The sequence below is a fragment of the Coturnix japonica genome, chromosome 2 (genome assembly GCF_001577835.2).
Source record: "Coturnix japonica isolate 7356 chromosome 2, Coturnix japonica 2.1, whole genome shotgun sequence".
NCBI classification, from domain to species: domain Eukaryota; kingdom Metazoa; phylum Chordata; class Aves; order Galliformes; family Phasianidae; genus Coturnix; species Coturnix japonica.
This window is the reverse complement of record NC_029517.1, coordinates 56,207,381-56,218,200: the sequence shown is the minus strand read 5'-3', so window position 1 is coordinate 56,218,200 and position 10,820 is coordinate 56,207,381. Positions and strand designations below refer to the sequence as shown.

Here is a 10,820-nt window from a genome sequence, read left to right as displayed (position 1 = left end):
TTTTTTTTAATCTTTCAGCATTTTATTTCAACTGGCTGCATATGAACCATTACATTACCCTGTAAAATCTCCAGGGTTTATCACTAATAAATCAGTGATTTTTGTGAAATTTGAAAATCTGTAAAGATTTTGTTTTTGTTTAACACACAAGAAAAACAGGAAGCATTCTGTATGAAAAGTAAACCTGAGTACACTAGTCACTGCAGACCACTACATCTGCTACTTTCTCTGGGATTCCAATTCTGATTTCCAAGAACTAGCTAGAAATATTCCCCCAAAACCTTAACTTAATTCTTTGAGTAGTTTTTCAGCTGCCCCTTTATATAAGGTGTAGCAATTTTATTCCTTTCATCTTTACTTGTTTTGTCTACACAGACCTTTATCTTGTAATTATAAATGTATTTGCTTATACTGACACCAAGTGCAAAATCTGACATACAATGTGACTACTCAGTCACTTCAAATTAATCTCCTGTACAATTTTTTTGGGATTTAGGTCTGCTAGTCTGTAAACAACCCAAGAAAAGAATGCTCCCATGACATTTGCCTAAGACAAAGGATTTGATTTAGAATAAGCATTATTTTTACCAGTCACAACTCACAATGAATCTGATATTCATAATTACATGGAACTGGAAAATACCCAACAGTGTTTGGACAAATCTAATTCATTTGATAATCAGCTCTGTTGGTATTACTAAGTATGTATGTTTTAGCAAAGGTCAGGTAAGACATGAACTCATTTAAAATCCTTATTTACATTCATATCTTATATTTCCCCAAAGACATGAACAAATTGCATACAAATTTCAGCTTTTCATTTTGCTTAAATAAAATATAGAAAACTCATGACAGAATGTTTTATTACTTTCCCAAATGGTAACAGGAGAAATTTAAAAGACTTAGTAAAGCAGCAAAGGAAAGGAAATCCAAAATGTGTGGGTGGGAATAGTCAAATTTAAAGGCCAGTTTTGTTGTTTCTGGTAGCAGAATATAATGTTTTTCTTTTCTACCACCTCTTGCTGCCCTGTTAGTCTCAGGCTGCAGTCTCATTTGTGATTTTCTTAAAAGTTGCAAGACTTCATAAAGTGAAATACATATTTGAATTCTTCAATTTATGGAGTGTATCACTTAATTATTCTCTTTTCCTCAAAATATTTCAGTATGACACAAGGTTCACTTCACCCTTCTGCAGTTCTAGAAGTCATTTTCATCTGAAATGAGGGAAACATGAGAAACTTTTCCTTCACAGACATTATTCTGACAGTTAACCTGTAAGAATGTAGCAGATACAATATTAAGATCTTGTTTTGAATTTCTTGATTGATCTTGAATTTTTTCAGATCAGTAGTATTCTGTATATTACAACAATGCATAAGATCTTTGTCTTTTTTCCTGTCCGCATAGAAGAATGATATTTCACTTATTTTTTTAAACAAATTTCTTTTTAAATATAGCAATATTTTTCTTTGACTTTAACTTTTCTCTTTGGATATTTTTCAGTTAAGTACTTATTTTTCCTGTACCTTTATATTATCTGCTAAAATTAAAAAACAAAAACAAAAAAACAAACAAACAAAAAAAACTTTACTGAAAGAGATGAAAACCACCACACTTTTTTAAAGATAAAAATATAAAATATCGTATCCCTCAGAATGTCTTGAGTCCAGCCTCTTGCTACTCCATATTTTTTTGCTATCTATTAATAGAAAAACCAAGTAGTTTCATCAGTAGTTAGAGAAGTACTCTTATTTTCTTCCTTGCAATGTGCTTTTTTTTCTTTTTCTTTTTTTTTTTTTTTTTTCTACATGTGCTTTTATCGGTGTCCAATAACTTCTGTTTTTAACTTCCATCAGTCTTATCCATCCAGTGTTTTTTCCTCCTGTGTTCTAAGTAATTTTAAAGCACATTCTCTGAGTTTTCTATTTTTACATCTCTTCTGCCATTACCTTCTGTGTTCACTTTTGTTCTAGCCCTAGGTTTTAGGTTTTAACGGTTTGAGAGACATTCTATCATTTTTACCGTACCGTACCTGTGATGGAGTATCTGACATACATATCAATTTATTGATATAAAACAATATAGTCTTTTCTTTTAAACCAGTGGTATATTTCATGGCTGATGTATACTTTCTGTGCAAATGCTACTCCTGCCACTTGTCTCAAGTTTCTCTTTCTATTGAAGATAAAATTGTTTTCCACATAAGCTAATTTGGAGAACAGCCAACTGCTGCTTTGGTGTATGAATGCATAGCAGTCTCCAGGCACAGGAAAACATAAGCACCTACAAAGGATTTTTTCAGCTTATATTGGCACTATGCATTCCCTTTGCCTGCCTCTGATAAGTAATCATGTTTTTCATCCCTGCCCATTTTTTGCTACTGCAGTCAATTTAGATTTCCAACTTCAGGTACAATAGAATTCAACTTAAAACCCAAGGTTTAGTAGGATGCAAGTTATTTAAGGAACTTTTCCCCAAAGTCCTTAACCTGTTCCACACAGAGCTCTCATTTCCATTTTTGAGGGGAAATGTAATGCAAGAAAATAAATATTTTCTTCTGGCTTCCAAGCTCAGTATTATTATTTTAATCGATAATCGAAGACTGCATCCATACATTCTCACTTACTTCCTTGGCCACTTCCTGGCCCCTCTTCAAAGCCTTTTAACATGCAGCAGCTCTTTCCAGGATGACCAAAGAGTTTCTTCTATTTCCTCATTAATTACAACTAGATTGCAGACTTCCACAACATCTATTTCTAAGTATCTCTTTGGTCACAAGAGGGAAATACTGAGCAAATCTTTTGACTTTTTTTTTCCATTATATTTACTAACATCAAGTCTGAACTGGTGAATCCTTACATTTCCAGCAATATTCAGATATTTAGGTATTTAAGCATCTGTTTTCATTGTAAATCAGATTCAAAAACCTTTTTATTTTTTTTTTCTTTTTTCTTTTTTTTTCCCCACAGGGAAAAACAGATTTGAGTGTTTGTAAATATAAATGATGGCATTAAAGATGAGAATATCACATTAAAAAAAGAAAAAGAAAAAAAAGAAAAAAAGGATATCCACTTTGAACTGATTTGTTTCTTTCAAACAGTACTTGAAGTTGTATATTAGAAATGAAATAGCTTTACTTAAATTTAAATTCAAAAAAAAGAATTCTGGTTAACAGAAGCATTATCTCAAAACTTACAGCAGAAGAAAGGAATGGTAACAGAATCGAGTGATCTCTTGGTACTTTTTTCTGATTATCAGAGCATTTTGTCAGCAGTGTTGTGGTTTCTGTAGTAACAAAACTGGATTGCACAAAGCACACTCTACTTAGTCCTTGACTGAATGCTGCTGATCTCATATTTTAGCACAGCACTCGTGTGAGTTCAAGGTATCTAACAGGAAAAGGCCAGGGTTTCGTGGTAGCAGATAGCAAGAATTGTACTAAAGGGCTAAATAGTGCAGTAAAATAAGTGAGCAAAGAAAACATAGAATGTTGCAAAATTGATATGACAGTACTTTCTTGTGCTATACAACACATACGCACACATACACGGATGATTATACAGATAAAGAATGGAATTAAAAAAAAGAAGATACTACATTGCTATGGAATAAGGATTCTTTTAGAAATAATAATAAATTTAGTTATTTAATCAGAAATCTAATTAAGCATTTAAGTATCAAGAAGACTTTGGGAAGCTCCAGATTAAAACCTATTAATTAGAAGAAATTTAAGAGGAAAATAATGTGATTGGAGTGCTGTTTTTTTCTTTTTTGTTTGTTTGTTTGGTTTTTTTTGTTTGGTTTTTTTTGACATCTAAGAACAGAAATTATTTTAACTGGACATAATATCTTAATCTAAATAAAGTTATTGTCTCTTACAGAAATTAATTGTATTTTCTCAGGTCTGTCAAAAAAAAAAAAAAATAGGATTGAGTGACAACTCTTTCAGTTTTGACATTGTGAACCATACTAGAAGGAATGCAAAATAACTAGACATCTTATTCAGTGCTAAATGTAACACATCTGTTAACAACAGGATGACAGAAATATGCTTGCCAGAGTGTGACCCTAGTGAGCAGCTTGTGATAGTTCTAGTTCTAATTGAATTTATTCTACAAACACACACATACACAAAAATACAAAACAAGAAATGGTGAGAAGTGCTGAAAGGCAATTGAATTTCTTAAATCAGTATACCTTTAGGGAATAATTCATTTGTATTCCAGTCAGAATGCCTTCCATATCAAGCTTGCAGCCAAATTCCACAAAAATATCAATGTTACTAGACACTGTACTTGCAAAAACTACATGACTGCCCAAGCTTGCTACACTGTAAAAAGCTGCTCGGAATGTCAAGGATCTGTCTTTCAAATATTCCTTCTAGCACATGCCTTCTGATATGGGAGTTCAAACATTTTCTTTTATCACATTAATGCAGAATTAATTTACAAGGTTACAATATAACAATCCAGCAAAGTATGCAGCATTTACTATTCTATATCAGCATAATTAATACTTCCTCATTTCTACACAAGCTATATTGGCATTAATATTCAGACAGGCTGTGTGATACTTGTGCATACAAATATATTCATCTAAACAGCCCCCAAAATAGGTATATGTGAAGTCATAATGCTCCAAGATAGATATGGGCTGAAGAAAAATGGCAGTTTCAAAGGAGAGTTTATGAATGTAAATGTTTTATACAGCAGAATAATATCTCTTTCTTCAAGATATGAACAAAGCATTAGCTATATGTTAAGGACTACATCACCCAACCGAGGCCTCATTCACTGTTCCAGGTCTTGGACATATGTTCAGCAGGAGCCCAGACATAAGTCCATGTTGCACTGTGTTGTCCCCCAAATTTTTACACAAGGGTTAGTGAGGTCACAGTCATCTCTCACTGATGTCACAACCAGTTGGTCTGTGAACCTACAGTCCATTGTTGCATGTATTCAGACACCAGCTTGGGCCATGGAGATGATTAGAGGGCTGGATTACATTTGCTGTGAGGAAATGGTGAGGAAGCTGGGCTTGTTCAGCCTGGAGAAGACTCCAAGGAGACCTCATTGTGGCCTTCCAGTACTTAAAGAGAGCTTATAAACAAGAGAGAGAGTGTCCATGGTCTAATAACGATAAGACAAGAGGGAATGGTTTTAAATTAAAGAGAGGAGATTTAAGTTAGGTATTAGGAAGGCATTTTTTACTCCGAGGGCAGTCAGGCCTTGGCTCAGCTGTTCAGAGAAGCTGTGGGTGCCCCATCCCTGGAGGTGCTCAAGGTTGGATAGGGGCCCAGGCAACCTGATCCAGTGATTGGTATCCCTGTCTGTGGCAGGGTTATTAGAACTGGATGATCTTTAAGATCCCTTCCAGCACAAGCCAGTTTGTGATTCACTGATTCTATATCACTCTTATCTTACACTGAGAGTTAATGGCCACAGAGACATAAAACCTTCTTTCATACTTGACTTGATGTTTCTTGAAATGGCTAGTAACATTTTGTAGCCACTTCAGCTGTACTACTACTTATAATTATGTTATATTATTTGGAATGAAAATGCTCATCTTAAACTATACTAAACTGAGAGTTGTAAATTTTCTGATTAGATAATACTGTTTATAATACCTGTTTCAGATTCATACAGATCACAGTTAGGAATAAGAAGAGAAAGAAAATTTTAAAAATCCACAATATTATTTGTTCAAGGTTTTTTAGAGATACTGGATGCCCTCAGAATCAAAAGAGATCAAACAGGAAGTTTGGGAAGTTCGTAGTAGCACTTGCATGTAATTTATAGAAAATTTAATATAAAGGATGGACATCATATTAGGAAGCTAAAGAAACCTATTTTTTCTTCACAGTCTGCCACTCTTTGTATTCTTCTTAACTGATCTATGTGCTGTGTTTTGGGAGATAAATGAACTCTCTTCTTTTATTTCTATCAAGAAATAATCAATTCCTCTAGTGGATAATATATTTTGGGTCATTTTTCCTCAGCTGTTTGAGACATAAATCGTTATTCATTTTAAGAAAGCAATGCAGGGTCTTGTGATATCCCTGAAAGAAGCAGGAAAATGCATCTTTCCCTATGATCCAATTTATTTGTCTGAAACAGAAACATTTCCAGGGGATTCAGTCAGGCAGCTAAAGAAAGAGAGTCAGCTACCTGAAGCTGAAATAGAGACACTGGGCCAGACAGCAGGAGGAAGAAGAAAGCTGCATATCTAGAAGCACAGTCATATTGAGACTTTGCTAATGACCCAGCAGACAGACTTTGCTAATGGACCTTCCAGGTACCAGAGAAGTCTCCAAAGAGTCTGCTGCAGTTTAAGAAGATATTGAGCCAAAAGAGTGAAACATTAGAGGCAAAGAATCATCCTGCAAGAAAGATTTTGCCTTAAATCACTGAACTCATCCATAATCCAGCCAATAACTGGCACTGTGAAATCAAACAGAAATAAATAAATAAATAAATTAAATAAAAATAAAAATAAAAATAAAAATAAAAATAAAAATAAAAATAAAAATAAAAATAAAAATAAAAATAAAAATAAAAATAAAAATAAATTACTTTTCAGTTCCCAAACGTCTTTAAATACATAAATGAAAAGGAAAACAAATAAATAAATAAATTTTAAAATGGCAGAATAAAGCATTTCTAATTTTCAGTTAAGCCTGTTAAAATGAATATTCTTTCTGGAAGCAATTCATTACAAACATTTTTGAAATAACAAGCATTTTGAAAGCTATTTGATTTCCAGTACAGTTTCTTCCACCAAGGGAAATACAGGGTCTCAGTGTTATAGTAAATTATTTGCCAGTTGAGAGGAAGACAGATGTTCAGAAAGCTTCTTTGCTGTGGTAGCTTTTCAAGAATATTTCAGTTATGTACCAGACATAGCAATTAGTATTCAATAAGCTGCTCTTCAAACACCAGTAGTACAAACATATTTGCTCTAAAAATTATTCATATGCAAGAGTAAGAGGTGAAAAAAAAAGCAAAACATAAACTAATCTCTAGAGTTGTGGAAAAGAAACTTAGTTGCTTAGACTTCAATTAACACATAGGAGCAACTTAATGAATGCTGGCTTCAGAAACCTAATCCATCAGACTGTAACTGATATATCACTATCTGAAAGGGTATACAATAATAAAGAAGTTTGGGAAAATGTTACAGTACATCACCAGGGACCTGCAGCACTGTGAGTTCAAAGTCTGTGTTTTGGTGGGCCTGGTTACCTCTGGAAATCAAGTTACAATACTTACTTACAATAACCATTCTCTAACCTACTGTGAATTTGCTGGCATTGCTCCAGTGCTTAGGCTTCTGAGAACTTAGTTTTATCACAGATAAACTTAGCTCAATTAGCTCCCAGTTAATGTTCATGTAGTAGAATAATTTTGAAGATTATTTGTTGTATAAAATATTTCAATAATCTGTAATTAACTTTCAGAAATCGAATGTAGTTCATGGTTTAAAACATTTCTGAGAATACCGAGTCTGATACTTTTTAAAATAAATGAAATTACAAAGCGAAATCATTCAGCAGACAAAAGAGATGGATTTTGCAGAGGAAAAACACTCTTCTCCAGTTTACAAAAATCAATGAAAGGGTTATTTCAGAGATACATTCCATAGAAATTTATAGCGAGTTGAATTCTGGAAAAGTGGAACAGCATATTGAGAACAGCCAACAACAATGTGTACAAACTGTAGACAGAGCAGAGACCTGGTGCAGCCATAAATTAGAAAGTGGTTAAACAATTAACATAGAACTATGCTCAGAAGATTGTCAGAAGTGAGAAAAACAGTGGATCAGGCAAATGACAAGGTTCAGAGGAGACCTTATCACTCTCTCCAGCTACCTTAAATGTGGCTGTGGCAAGATAGCTTTTGGCCTCTTCTCCCGCATAGCGAGTAATAGGACAATAGGGGATGGACTCAAGCTGCACTAGGAGACATTCTGGCTAGATACTGGGAAAAAAATTCTTTTCTGAAAGAGTGGTCAAGGTGGAGGGTTGAATCCAACCAACACCCAGGGAGGTGGTTGAATCATCATCCCTGGAGGCACTCAAGAAATGTTTAGATGTTATACTGAGGGATATGGTTTAGTGGGAAATATTGGTGATGTGTGGAGAACTGGACTGGATGATGTTGGGGATCTTTTCCAACCTCGGTGATTCTGTGATATTGGTCTGCTGATGTCACTTGTTATTTTTCTCTACTACTTTGAATAGATTTCCGTTATACTGAGTAGGTTTCCTTACAGAGATAGGGTAAATGTTTTTTTCTCCATGCTTTGTTCATAAGGGTCTAGTTCTGCTCTCAGTGATACAAGCTATGAGCATTACTATCACTTGATAGGCCAGTGCTAAAATGAGATAATTTTTCCTAGACTGCTGCAAACACTCTATGCCTGCAAAGAGCAGGCAGCTGTCTATGTGATTTATGAAATAAATTAGAAATGTGTTAAGCAGTATCACCGTATGTAACCCTGTATTGTGTAGTGTCTGTGACCATTAATGCCTCACAGCTTTTGTTAGGTAGCTATGGACAACCCTGACCAGTCTTGTCTTTGAGATGTAACACCTGCAAACAGCACAGATACATCCCAGGCCCTCTCCAAAATTTGACCACAATCACTGTTCACCACAGAAGCCAAAATCTAGTAGTCCTCTGTTATTTTTGATTTGTCCTAGGAACAGAAACAGAATGTATCTATAGTAGCTATAACTGTTTTTGTCAACAGGTTTTCTCCCCCAGTTAAACTATTATTTTTTTTTTAATTTATTCTTTTATTTTTATTTTTTTTAATTCTCCTGCTTATAATCCAGGGAGAAGTATGTTTTTTCAAATAATCATCTCTCCTGTAAGCAGACAGGAAAAGAGAAAACTGTCACACACATTCAGCAAACGGTTACAACATTAATTTGGTATGATCAAAAGCTCAAACATATACTTTTACGAGATCTTAACTGTGAAGTTTCCATGTGCTTAAAAACAATTTGGCGTAAACTGCAGGCTCAGAAGAAGTCACCATCTACTGAGTATCATCATCATCTGTTATTCACTGTACAATAGCTGCCTTTTCCACTCTGCCTAAGTTGCAATCAGCATTCCTTTGTGCTCCATGTCAGATAAATCTATGTCTGAATGTAGAGACAGTTGAAAGATTAGGAAGAATTTCCAAGAGAATAATTCTTTGGCTTCATCATAATTTCTTCAACAGTCTGCCAACAAATGTTACATAAGATCTGATATTTGCTTATGGCCAAGTCCAATTTAAGTTGACATCTGCAGTATTCTACTTTTTTTTCTTCTCCCCATCACCTATAATTCCAGAATTACAGTATTACGTGTGAGAATTGAAACTGGAAACTGAGGAGGTCATGAAGAAGCAGTGGCATTAGAGAAGTGTGAAGTACAGCATAAGAACTGTATGTTCCATAAATCCCTGCCAAAGGCTATTTAAGCAGACCACAGCTATAACAGTGTTACTGTAACAAATATTTCTTCTCCAGACTGAGAAAGTTTTTAAACTTATTAAAAGAAATGGGTCTTAAAAAACCCAACTCACAGACCTGTTTCTCCGTGTCTTCTTTATGTCACTAGTTGATTATGTGACTTTGATTCTAAGTAAGTACTAGCACCTCTCTTGGAATAGTATAGCGTATTGATACGGAGTAACTAAATGATTGAGTCAAGTAGTTCAGCATGCAGCTTAGTCAGTGTGTTTCACCTCTTTCTATGCCTAGAATATGGCTGCCAATGTATTATGATTTTCTTTAATTTTCTTTTCAAAAGCAGATATTTTATATGAACAATTACTTGATAGTTGCTTGTTAATGAGCACTGTTTTGACTATTTAACATCTGAAATTTGGTCTGTTGTGACTGAACATTGAAACCTGGTTTATTAAGATACATATATTTAGAGGGACTGCTTAATCCTAGACATATACTTACATATTAGTTTGAAAACTGGGATTTACATAGGCATGTTTAACAGAGTGAAAGTTTTTCATCAGACAGCTAGGAATGCTTCCATGCTATTTTACCCTTATAACAAACAAAACACAACACCACTTCAACTGATTATAATAATAATGAAGTAATGTTAGGCAGAATTTATTGGGAATTTTGCTACAAAGCAAAAAAGTAACTTTTAATAGATTTTCTGAACTATTGGGAGAAAAAAAAAAAAATACTAAACAGCCACCGGCTTTCAAAATAGGGACCATTGCAGATATTAGGTTATCAGACACAACATACTGTGTCTCAACACAGTGTATCTCAACAGGAGCTGGCAACTTGAATACAGAATACTGCATAATTTTTCTTACAAATTCAAATATGCATTATATATTCCCAGCACCCTGACAGAGACAAATAGTCTGCAGGCATCTTTTTTATTCTTGTTTTAGGCTGTTAGATTCTGTGTCTGTATTTGAGAATGATTGGCATAATGACTAATGCACAATGAGGTATATATAATCTTTTACTTGACAGCTATTCTACATGTCTAAATGTAGAATGGAACACTATACTATCTGTTGGTCTTCATGGATTTTTGTGTCATAAGTCTATAGAAAACAAAATCGGCCATTATATTAAAAGAGAAATATGGATGGGCTGATGTAACAAATCATTGAAATAGCTTAAACTTACATATTACTGATAATGACAATTGTGCTTTACCAGAGTACAGCATTTGCAGATTAATCTTCTATGACCGCAAATAGTATATGCTGCTTTTACTATTATTACTAATATTTTGAATTGGGCAGTAAATACAAGAAAAATGTGCAAGAAAAA

At 34.1% G+C, this 10,820-nt stretch overlaps 1 long non-coding RNA gene across 1 annotated transcript; it reads right to left on the bottom strand.

Annotated features, from left to right (window-relative positions):
• Positions 1-846: 846 nt before the first annotated feature.
• Positions 847-4,861, bottom strand: LOC116653017. Its single transcript, XR_004306371.1, has 2 exons — positions 4,780-4,861; positions 847-1,272 (listed from the first exon to the last, which is right to left on the bottom strand). It is a non-coding gene; the product is annotated as an uncharacterized LOC116653017 (long non-coding RNA).
• Between the last annotated feature and the right edge of the window lie 5,959 nt (positions 4,862-10,820).